Source organism: Manacus candei, unplaced genomic scaffold, assembly GCF_025592945.1.
Source record: "Manacus candei isolate 608988 ecotype Guabito, Panama unplaced genomic scaffold, ASM2559294v1 h1tg000033l, whole genome shotgun sequence".
NCBI classification, from domain to species: Eukaryota; Metazoa; Chordata; class Aves; order Passeriformes; family Pipridae; genus Manacus; species Manacus candei.
In genome coordinates, this window is record NW_026138081.1 from 12,468,889 (window position 1) to 12,480,979 (window position 12,091).

At 51.5% G+C, this 12,091-nt stretch overlaps 1 long non-coding RNA gene across 2 annotated transcripts in view; it reads right to left on the reverse strand.

Moving 5' to 3' along the window:
- Nucleotides 1-12,091, reverse strand: part of LOC127472884 (uncharacterized) — a 76,119-nt gene that overhangs the window by 57,568 nt on the left and 6,460 nt on the right. Inside the window, exons 1-2 of one of the 2 annotated variants that reach the window (XR_007905194.1) lie at nt 6,701-7,699; nt 369-425 (exon numbers count right to left, since the gene is read on the reverse strand). This is a non-coding gene — a long non-coding RNA (uncharacterized LOC127472884). Of the gene's footprint in view, nt 1-368; nt 426-6,700; nt 7,700-12,091 lie in introns of those variants that run through there. The other variant, XR_007905195.1, reaches the window with a different exon arrangement.

Here is a 12,091-nt window from a genome sequence, read left to right on the forward strand (position 1 = left end):
ACGACAGGTTTCACTTGAAATCACTTTGACGCTCTGTTTATATATAATTTATATCAACTTTACTTGGATTTCCCCCCCTCTTTCAGTGACCTGACCTCCCTTCCACCAGCATGGACTTTCTCCCGTGTGGATGAGAGGTGTTAGCCTGTACACAGGGGCTGCAGGTGCTGCCTTGAGCCCTATCAGTGCTGGAGGTCCCTGAGGAGCTGTGGCCTAAGGCTGTATTAGGCCAAGCCTGGCTGTAACTAGCACCGGGGACTAAGGAAACGGCAGTAGCTGGGAACCCAGACGGCTCCCTGGCTTTCCGGAGGGCCCCGTGTGAGTAACCCCGGGGGTGTGGGGGAAACCCGTCGTGCCGCTGCTCTCACCTGCCTGCGGCCCTCGCTGCTCCCACGGTGCCTCCGGCCTCGACGGCGCGTCCGCACCTGTGGGGAAAGGCAGAGGGAAAAGGAGGGTTATTCGGGTCGGGGGTGGCTCCCGCAGGGGTCTCCGCTCCTCCCCGACTCACCTGGCTGCGGATTGCCCTGAAGCCTCGAGGGGAGCGGAGACTGGCTCACGGCCCCACCTGGGCGTCCGTGTCACTCGAGAGGACACGCACACACACAGACACACACACACAGAGCACCAAGTGGAGCCCCGGCAGCTGCCCCAGGCCCAGCCCCAGCACAGCACGTCGGGGGAGACGAGTCCAGCCCGGGACGCGTCTCGGCAGGGCCAGGAGAGGGCCCGACAGGAGAAGGAAAGGGCCGGGGCTTCCCCGGGACGGCCCAGAGGGGCTGCCGGGGGGTGGGGGCTTGGTCGGCCGGGGCAGGGGCGGCAGCGGCCCGGACCGCCCGACGTGTGTGAGTGTCCCGCAGCAGAGAGGGACCTGCGAGGAGCGAGGACAGGGAGAGGGGCAGGACAGGGAGCGGAGCGGGGCAGGGCGGCTGGGGGCAGGCGCCCTGTGGAGCTGCGGCGGGCGCGGAGCCCGGCCAGGGGCAGCCCCCGAGCAGAAGGGAGCGGCTCCCGCTCCGCCCGCAGCAGCAGCAGCCCTGAGCATGGCAGCAACAGTTGGCTGGCAAGGTAAAGAGACGTGGAGCTGCACCACCGTGGCTCGGATTTCCACTCGCGCCTGAGCTGCCCCCCCAAATCACTGCTGGTTTCCATCCTCTTGAGGGACGACTGTAGGCAGGGAACATACAGGATGCTTTTTTAGCCTTAGCTTGGCTGATCCCTCTTATCACTTCTCTCTTCTTTTTTTCCAAGTTCCCTCTACTACCTTGTCTCTCCCTTTAGATTATGCTCACATGAATAAAAACCCCGTAAAGACGTTTGCTGGCAACCAGAAAGTACAAATGTCTTTTTTTTCTCTAAATAGAAGAGGATAAATTATTATGAAAATGCGAGTCTACTTGGAAGATATTGTGACCCTTCCACCTTTGTTTTCATCAAGCCAGCTAGTGCTCAAGCTACGTGTCCTGAGCAAGAAGGAAAGGAGGGAGGGGAGCAATGAGGTGCTTTTTCTTTGCCTTCTTTCCTCACTTATCCCTTAGCTGGCCTTTTACTCTTTTCTAAAGTGCAAGCAGGTCTTCAAAATCTCCTTTATCTCTCGAGAAATATTAACTCTTAACCTCGACTGTGGTCCTCATCCGATCTCTCCTATGCAGGCTTCTCTGAAATGCAAAGATCAGCCCTTTCTCAGACGAATCTCCCTCCGTGCTGCTGTCCGGGGGGGGGAGCAGAGGGGACATCCCTTGTAGTTTCTAACAGCCGAGACATTAGATCGCCCCCCCCCCCATTTTTATTTTACAGCCGGGCGAACCATAGGCCCCTGTGTTGCGTCAAGCGGCCACTCTGCTACCAACTTGCTGCTCAGATTTTGTCTCTTTCACGAAGCTGATCTGCACGGACAGATCTGCTCTTAATCACTCCTTCTTTTGGGGGGCGGCAGGCAGGGAGGATTTCTCTTTGCTATTTATTTCTTGCCCACGGAATCCAGGCTAGTAATTACTGCAAAGAGAGGGAAAATGTAGCTTCCCCAACTCCTGCCTGAGATGCTCTCAGTGCTGTGTGCATGCACAAGGCAGTTTCAGAACCACAGAGCTGGTGCTGATGCTGCTTTGCTCGCTTGCAATCACCTCGTCCAAAAGCATTGCCTCGGCTGGGTTTTCCCTCGGATTCTGCCTTTTTTACCCTTTTCGGGGGCACTAGTTTTTGGAGAAAGAGTGATCGGAGAGATCACCGGACTGCAAGTTGCTTAAAATCAGGTTGGAAGTGGGCAGGGGGGAGGGAGGCGCCTTTGGCAAGCGCTTCCATGGTGCATCTCCTGCTAACTGGGGTCTCCCCCAAACCGCGGCGGATCCGTGCACCTCCCCCTCCTCCTCCCTCCCTATTATTTATGGGGTGATCCCAGTAAATCCCACCCTCCCCACCTCGAAATAAGCCGAGGCTCACGATTACAGAGCATTTAATGAATCGCTCCGAAGAATTTTTTTTATGAATTAATCTCGATCAACTAGGACACCCATATTTTTCAAACACGGCTATGTCCTGAAAGGAGGGGAGGGGGGGGGAAGGTTAGGGTAGGAGAACTTTTAAGAAGTTTTATTCTATTTTTATTTTTCCATAAATGAAATAAAAACTACCATACAGTTATCCGAATAAACGTGTGATTTGCTCCTTTAGGCAAAAGTCGATTAAAAAGTTAGGCTACTAGGCGACGGGGAATATTTGGACGTTTGGGGGACCAAGAGGAGTAGGAAAGGGGGGAAAGGGTGTTTATTTCTCTCACTACATATATATCTAGAGAGACACATATATACACTCACAACGGGAGGGGGGGCGGGGGGGGGGGGTGGACAGGGGAAAAGGAAAGGTGCCAGGAATTAATAATAGAAGCCCAGAGAGTCTAGATAAGTCCAAGGCTCGGCGATCGCAGCTGCTGCTCCTTCGGCGAATGCGCCCTCCGCGAATGCTTTTTGGGGTAAGGGCTTCCCGGGTAGGTAGTTATGTACAGCAAGCCCAGACCGCAAAAAGATTCGCGAAGGACAAAGTCTCCCGCAGCTTCCTACATCCATCCATCCGGCTGCCACCACAACATCCACAGGACCCACGGGCGATCGGCTCCGCCATCCCCCGCCACGCCGGGTCCCCACCCCCATCCCCGCCAAGTCCCGTTCCGAAACCCAGGACCCCGCCGGGAGAGGCGGCGGCGGGGGGGAAGGGGGGTGTCCCATCACCCCGCACCCCCCCGCGGCGGGGCCGGGGCCGGCGGTGGGGCCGCGGGAGCGTGGGGAGCGCGGCGTGTCCGCGGCCCCGCTCCGCGCGGAGGCTCCGGCGCTGGGCACGGGCGCTGCGTAAAGAGAAAACTCTCCCCCCTGAGCGCTAAATAAATAGAGAGCAGGAGGGCCGCTCATTGGTGCGGGCTAAAATCGTCACCCACCAATCAGCGGGCGCCTCACACTGCCTCGCTCGGCTTTTTTTTTTTTTTTTTTTTTTTTTTTTTTTTTTTTTTTTTTCCTCCCGAAAGGGGGAGAGAAGAGGAGAGCGGGAGGGAAGGATGGATGGATGGATGGATAGAAGGAGGAAGGGAAAAAAAGAAAAAAGAGGGGAAAAAAGCCCTCTCTATGTTCAATTAGTCACCAAATCCACGACAAGAGCACGTCCGACAACGCGACCGGGCCAGCCCAGACCCCTTCTCGCCTCTGCCGCTCCCCAAGCCCCTCTCCGGGAATCCTCTGCCAAAGGGGCGCCGTTAAGCTAAGGATCAGCCCCGCCGCGGGGGTCCCCGGGTGCAGAGCCGCTGTTCCCCTCGGCGGGGGCGCCCCGGGCCGCCCGCCACCTCGCGGCAGGCAGCTGGGGACACGGGGGACCTGCCGCTGCCTTCTTCCCTATCTCCCCCGCCTCAGCGCGGGGAGCCAGTCAGACCCGAGGGGCGACCCTGTCGTGGACGGCGGGGGACGCGGGACGTCCCCTCCCCTCCGCTCCTTAGTTCCGTCCTGGGCGCTGAGCCACCCATCACCGCCCCCGGCGAGGACACCCGCTTGCTAAAAGTTTCCAGGACATGTCAGTGAACTCCAGAGGTCTTCTCCTGAAAGCCTGCGGGGAACCAGAGGCCCCGCCAGTGCCCGGCGGCAACGGGAGGAAGGCAAACACACGTCCGCGTCGAGGCCCGCCGGGATCCCGTACGAGTTGGGGCAGATACTCGCGTGGGACCGAGAGGACTCGCGTCCCGGCCCAAACTCCAGAACTTGCAGGTCCACCACTGCCCCGCGGCGGCAAAGGGTCCCGCGCGAGCGGCGCGGGAAACCCACGCGTGACGCCCCCGCGCGCGTCCCATCCCGCACGGCAGCGGCTCCTTCCCGACGCTCCCGCCCGCCGGGTGCAACGACGCCCCGAGCCCCCGGCGAGCCCAGCGGCAGCGGCGCGGCCGAGAGGAGCGGAGCGCGGCAGGACGGACAGTGCAGCCGGGGCAGCGCAGGCAGAAGTTTGAAAACCCCCAGCACTTACCTGGCGGGGCGCGTCCCTGGCCGCTCCGGGGAGTCCCGCGCAGGGTGCAACCATCACCAACAGTGTTTTGGTGTTTTTTGGTGGTGTTTTTTTTTTTTGGAAAGCCCCAAAGCAAAGCGTCCCTTCCTCCAGGTGTGTATATAAGTTACTGTACTGTGTGGGAGGGTCACGATCTCACTAGGTGCAGAAGATTCCCCGGGATTAACCCCTCCTCTCCCTACCCCTTCTGCAACTTGTTGAGGATTTTATACACACACGCGCGCAGGCACGGGCACACGGACACACACACGGGCACACACACGCACACACACGGACGGGAGAGCAAGGAGAAAGCGAGCTCCGCGGAGTCCGGCTGCCCCCCGACGCCGTTGTGATTGGATGGTCTTTTCATGGAGAGGGGACGTCTCAAGTCGAAGTCACGATTTCTCCTCAGTTTGGAACCATCTGTGACTGGAGCCATGACGCAGCCAGAGCACATTACTCACTTTTACAGTCACGACTTGGAAATCCGTGCAGTTTCCAACCAAAATTACACCGCCACCATTGAATTATTTAATAGGATCCAGTTAAGGGTAATCTTATGCATTGTGTCAAGTGAGGCAACGATCTAGGAGGGGAGGACTGGGAAGGCGAGGGAGGGGGCGAGGAAGGAGGGCATTTCTTGTTTCTAATGCCTGTTTTGTAGAGATATATTAAGAGTTGCAATGATTGGCTACACGTGTTGTAAGGGGTTTTTTTTCTTTAAAAAACCAAACAAACAAAATAGATATTGGGTCTGCTTGTAAATACGACCACGCAAGCTCGGGGAAGGGACGGTTTAGACATTAAGGGGAGCCGTGGGTGGAGTGCCGTGCTGTGAATTCAGGCTCTGGTATTTGATTAATTGCAAGAAATGATGTCTTTTGTATGCCTAGATTAGAGCCATTGCATGCAGTCTTGGCCAGGAGGTGCTCTCACCCCAGCCCAGTGTGCTGTGCTATACTGATGTTCATGGCTGCATCATGCCATTGTCTGCAGGATCCGCAATTGTTGCTGGGCTTTGTGTGGTAGGTGCACCATTTTCTAAGCTTGCTTTTACTGCGAGGCTATGGCTAAACGTGCTCCGGGGGAAGCTGCTTCCTTATCTATTGTCTGCCTCGTGCGTTTTCCACCCTTTGCAGGTCTGAGGCTGCAGCTAAGCCCCCTTCCACGGCGGTTTCGGAGGGGATACCGTTGTCCGGGATAACGCGGTGGTGCATGTGAGTGCCGGACGGTGTTTCCGTGTCTCTTTTAATGCAATCTGATGACATGTCTTTGCTAGCCGGAATGCCTGCGAACCTGCATGCTCGTAGCCTAGCGAGAACTTCCCCGGCTCCCAGAAGCGGTGAGGGGATGACGGGTTGTTGCAGCACCGAGGTAACCCTACACAGCTACTCCGTACACACCACAACAATCCCCCACTACTTCGCCTCTAATTCAGTCATTCCACCAACTCCTCTGGTGAGGATATGACTAAGGACGCGAAGGACGGGCAATAATAAAAACAGACGCTCGCACACACACGATCAGCAGAAAGTGTGAGCACTTAGGGGGGAAAAATGAGGTGGGAGGAGAAGGGGTGAGTCCAAATAAAGCAACCTATAGCCTCTTATTTTGCGGAGCACCATCATCAGGTAGAGGCTCTTTCAAACACACGGGCGGGAAGGGCAGGCGGCGCCGGGCGGAGGAGCGGCGGCGGGGAAGCCTCCGCGGGAGCGGCGCTGCCGGCGGCGCTGCGCGGCCCCCGCCCGGCGGCAGCGGGGCCGGCACCGACCCCCGCCCGCGGCGGCGGGTTCAGCACCGGGGCGCGGACAGCTCCGGGAGGCCGCCCTGCGGGGAGCGCCCGGCCCGCGCCCCCGTCCCCGCCGCCGGCCCCTGCCTCTCCCCCCTTGGAAGGCGAAAATAGAGGGGGGGGCGGGCGGGGAGAGGGGCTCAACAGCGCCGACAGAGAGAGAGAGAGAGTTGCAGCTCGCTATTGATTCAGAGATTTACCGACAGGGTGATTCCCCTTTCTGCAAGAATTCCCCGTGTCTGGGCTCCGGGCATGCACCAAATTCATTATGTAGAGGAGTATACCCCTATCGCTTTAGAGGAAAAGTAGAAAGGAAGGAAAAAATGAATCCAGGCATGCATAAAATAAAGACAAGACTCACAGCCACTCTCTGCACCATGCACAGGAAAGATCACTACTTACCCAAACGGGAACTCCTCGGTTAGGGGAGGGAGGGGGGGAGGGGGAGGGGGCGAGGAAAGGGAGGGGGGGAATCCAACAATTAATTTCCAGACAGGAGTTGGAAAAAAAATACTGCGGTGATGTCCAGGTTTTCTTCCACCCGCGCTCGCTTTTTATACAAGTGCAACCCTCTGTCTATTTCTGGAACGCGATCAAAACCCTGATGCTATTTTTAGCAGGTACTGGGGAAAAAAATCTACACACAAAGGCATTTCGCTGGAACGCTACATCCAAAACATTAAATGTGCATTAAGTCTGCCCCCCTACAACACAACAACCCCCAACCACGCACCCCCCTACCCTAGCTTCTTTCTGCAACACCATCCACATTTGCTTTAGGTGTATCATTGCAGAGGAAAAAAAAACACCACACAACAAAAACAAACAAACAAAATCCACACCAAACGACCCAAACTGACCGCCTTCCATGCTGTCCTATTGCACAACCCCCTAATCCACAGTTGTATTGAGTCTGTCTCAGTGCCTCTCTGCCTGTTGCCTTGCAATCATTATTGTGTCTGTCTTCCTCCGGAGTCTTTATAAAGTGGGCTTTGGAAAAAACACAACCACCATGCACCAGTTTGCCATCATGCACAAATGTGGATTTCAGGCAGGGATGTTTGCTTTGCCGAGAGATAGAGGTGGTTTCATGTACTGAATTGCACCCAGCACGAAGAAAGGGGTTTTTTTATAAAATTCTCTCCTCCCCACCCAGTACCTTTCCCCCCCTTAAAAAATCCTTTGTTTGGAGAATAAAGGATCTATAAATACATATATGAAGAAAAAGGGGTGTGTGTGTTTGCGTTCTAGTAATTCACTACGAGGGGGGACTGGGGAAAAAATAGAATCATTAGGGCTTGCAGGCTGCAAGGAGCCAGCCTGAGACTCCTTTGCAAGGCTGCGTCAGTTATCAGCTATTGACGTCACGTTCAGATTCTCCTCTTCAGAGGCTCTAGTTCATCATAAAAGATGTCTGTGCTTGGAGCTTTGTGCTTGCAGTAAGGCACTTCAATTCGAGGAAAAGAGTTAATTAGCAAGCCCCATATTTTGTGTAGTGCAGCGCTCTGTACAGTTGCACAAAAATCCTGAGGGGTGTTCATATGTGTGTTTGGGGTGGGGGGTGGGGAGGAAGGAATATGCGCTGGGGACAGGGAGATATTTCTTAAAAAACACACACATATCCCATGCAGAAGCACAGGCAGGGAGAGCAATCTGCATAGACAGACCTTGCAAGAACATTACCCCCCGCCCCGCCCCCCCGCCCCCCATCTCCCTTCTCGTGGTTACCAATTTTAACAAAAAGCAATTTGGAAACATAAGTCTGTTTTCTGAATATTTGTAAGGCAAACAGCACGGGGGGAGCTGAATATATTTTAGCATCCTTACCTCCTCTTTTCCCCTGTCACCCCCCCGCACTCCCCCTCCCCACAAGAGACCAACAACAGCAGCAGCAAGTCCCCCTACCACCTTACACTTGTATTTGGCTACTGTAGCAAAAGATAGATATTGATAAAACCAGGATTAATTCTGTATATTTGTCAGGCAAACAGCCCCGTCTCCTAGAATGACGCAAATAACAGATTCTATGGCTCTGGCTTTCTATATTCTGCACCCACGCACTCTGCTTGGTCTCCCACGGAATCAGCTACAGAGAGCAATGATCCAGATTATACAGAGAGAGGGAAAAGGGTGGGGGAAAGGGAGAGAATATCAAATGAAATTGCAATTAAAAATTATAATGCTGCTATAGTCTGTACGCAGATGGCTAAACCTGAGCTTGCAGTGTGGCACACACAGACACACACTCGCACCCCCCGAGCCCCCTGCCCCAAACCCAGGCATCAATAGCAGCCAGACAAAAGAGAATTGTCTTGCTGACAATTGCGGGGTTTATCTGGCCAAGAGAGGTATTCCCTTTAGGCACCACACCTTTCCCTGCTCCCATTAAGCAAAACACATCTCTGAAACGACCTCTCTTGCCACCAAGTGTGCGAAGAGGGGTCAATTAACACATGCAGCCAGGGGAGGGGAGGGCACCAGGAGCCCTTCCACAGTCCCAGAGGAGCTAATGAGGACCTTGAAGATCAGGTCGTCTTCCCGTCTCCCAGCCAAAGGGATGCAGCTCTTTCTTAAAATGACTAAAAAAAGTCAAGCATAAAGGGCTGTTGCTATTTTTAAACACATCTCTCATTTGTTGGAAAATGGCACTAAAAGCATTAAACAACCTCCCCACCCCCCGGGGACAGACTCAGACACACATGCCAGCACCCGAGGGAAAGCCCAGGCTTATGGGACTGTCTTCCCCAGGTAAGAATACCCTACCATGCTCTGCCCACCATCATCCCTTTTCACACCTTGCATGAAGAGAGAAGCAAAATTCTGGGGCAATCAAGAAGACGGTAAGTTATTTACTGTCTAATCTGTACACACACATTCCTTATTTATTAACTCACTTAATTATTACCAACTTCTTTTGCAGACAATGAATTTCCTAATGTCAATAAACTGCAATCAATGAGGTAAGGCTGTCTCCTCCTCTGTCTCTTAGCCAGACAATGGTGTTGCCAACTACTGGTAGTGATAGAACAGGACTCAGGGAGGGGGACATCACACACCTTTATGAGATCACATCATAAGCACTGTCAGGCTTGGGGAAATAGATGAGGCATTTTAAAAGGACTACACACACACTTTGGTAGAAGTGGGCAGATCCATTTTCATTCGCATATCTCTGGCACACCAGCCACAAATCCATCTTCCCAGGACTGGGAAAGATGTTGTGCCTCAGACCTAGAATGAAAACCCAGCCTAAATCATTTTTTCACCATATACATCTGGAAAGCTGGCCTTTACAGCAGTAGCAGCCCAGACACTAGAAGGATGTGGAGAAATATCACAGTGGGGAAAGACCTCATACCAAGGACAGGTCAAAGCACCTAAAGACCCAGATGAAGAGCCAGTCACACAACATACCTTCTTTGAGGAATTGCAATGAAGCTCATCCTGTATTACTAAAATCATTAGGTGACAAAGGAGTTTAAGGATGGAGGTGTGCACACCTAAACTATCTTCTGTCACTCAGACCTGAGAGCTTTCAGATAACCCACAGTCCACTGTGGAAGGAAGGGATGGTCATCTACTCTCTTCCCTCCCAGACATACACCAAAATGCTTTGCATTTCTCTGTAGTTCTCCTCTGTGAATGTGAACAGAGGAAAGCTGTTTAGCTTTCCTTTTTCTCTATTGCAAAGAAAAGGTATCAGCCTGGTTGTGCACAACGGATGATCTCTGTGACAGGTCAGGAACAGGCATGCTGGCAAGCCTTGCAGCTCCTGGGCCTGAGACCCTCACCAGCCACAAAGATGCCTGGAATTCCCTCCCTGCTTCCCATCCTGAGCAGCTCCTTGCAGTCACGTGTGGGATTTTTTATTTTGTTTTGTGGTTTGTTTGGGGTTTTTTGTGTTGTGCGGTTTCTTTTCCCCTAAGACCTCTAAACTTAGTGAAAGAACTAGATCTTTCTACCAAAGGGTTTAACATGTTCTTCTGGAAGCTGTAGTACTATCTTTCAGCTTCAATTCCACAAAACCAGCCTGCCTTCCTCTTTGGTGTCCCCTGATTCTCAAGCCCAATACATCATCTCCACCTCAGCAGAACCACCTCCTATCTTGCCTGTCTGCTGGTAAAGGCTTGGTCAAAGTGAAGTCCAGTGCCCAGAGAATCTCTGGCTTAAAAAAAAAAAAAAGAAATGGAAACCATCCAAACTGAAAAGTATGTTTGGCAGTTGGTCATGTACCAAACAGCAGTTTCCACTTCTCCTGATCATTAGAAGCACTAAAAAGAGAATTTATCTTCTACGTTGATATTTTAGTTATCAGCCATCTCCTTGTTTCCAAACAATTAAGCTTTCCTACCAATGAAGTCTTAATGAAAGCAACGGATGCTGTATTTTTAACTCCACTGAAAAGTGATACCCAATACTGACTGAAGCAGTGGAGTCCCCATCAGCATCACCTACAGCTACAGAAGACGCCAAAAGGGCTGCTGTAACATGTATGATCCATATATGTGGAACTGTCCTCTCCCTTGGAAATTTCCCTTCCAGCAAGTTCAAGGCACCATCTCTTTCTCATTTTGGGTCTGCTGTAGTTTGAGAGTTACCTCCTCAGAGCTTTGGAGTTCAGCTGACCTGTGAGCCATTCATTAATATAATTGCTATAAAATACTCTCCTAACCCAGTCTTACTTCCACAAACAGTTTGAGTCTGTTCTTGGCCTCGTTCACTCAAGAAGCTGAATGACACTTGATATGTTCCAAACACAAGGAGAACAGAAGATAACCAGAAACAGAGTGAAGCGTCACCAAGATATACTAGGAACTCACAAACCCCCTTCATCTTTTGGAATAAAATTCACCTTGTATCAGGTCAATCAATAACTTATACCAGTTAATTCATGTTACAGGAAAATACAGAATCCAGAGGAAAGCACAGTCATATTGAAATGGAAATAAATTAAAGCAATATCTATTCAACAATCTGCTGGTTATTATAGGTGTCAGAGTATAAGCTAGTGAAAGGATCTGAAGAAGAGTAATTGCTAGTTAAAACTGAGGATTAGGATCTAGATATTTCCTTCTAATTACAAAATTGCTACAAGTGTTGATCTGAAATTTCTCATGGAAAGGCTTTTTCCTTGAAAAATTTTGAGGTTCTCCTCCGATTTCAGGTGAAGTGCCCATCGCTTTATACTTGGTATATCTACCCATAAAATGAAGATAAGACAATACCCACTTACCTAACCAGGATGTTCTTGAAGGTATCTATAGCATTGAGATAATGAATAAAAGTCATCAGTAAGAAGACTTTATAATATTGTTATATTATAAATAATCAGAGATCAGAGCATGCAAGGAAGCACAAAGAGGAAAAGAATGTTTTACTTCCAACATCAGAATGAGAAACTGCAGTATGTTAGTAAAGAAAATCTCACCTTTGTCAGAAGATCAAGGACTTATTAAGACTTCGATTTACGGAATTTTATGAGAACCTGGATGCATATACCAGGTCACCAATAAAATAGACAAGTCATGGTAGTATCATCACACACAAATTGCATTAATAAACACTTTGAACAGTTTTGGGTTGAAATGCCACTATACCTGGGTTGCTTTGTTTTCATTAGCTTTTCTGTTTACATTAGAGATACATATTGCTGCTATAACATGTAAAGGGATAGAAACTGGATTTTCCTCCAATGGCTGCAAAACCAGGCCCTAGAGACATACTTCTGTGTAACAGGGATGAAAAGAAGAGAAGCATTAGCATAATGAAGCTGGTGGAAAAGAATACTAAGGT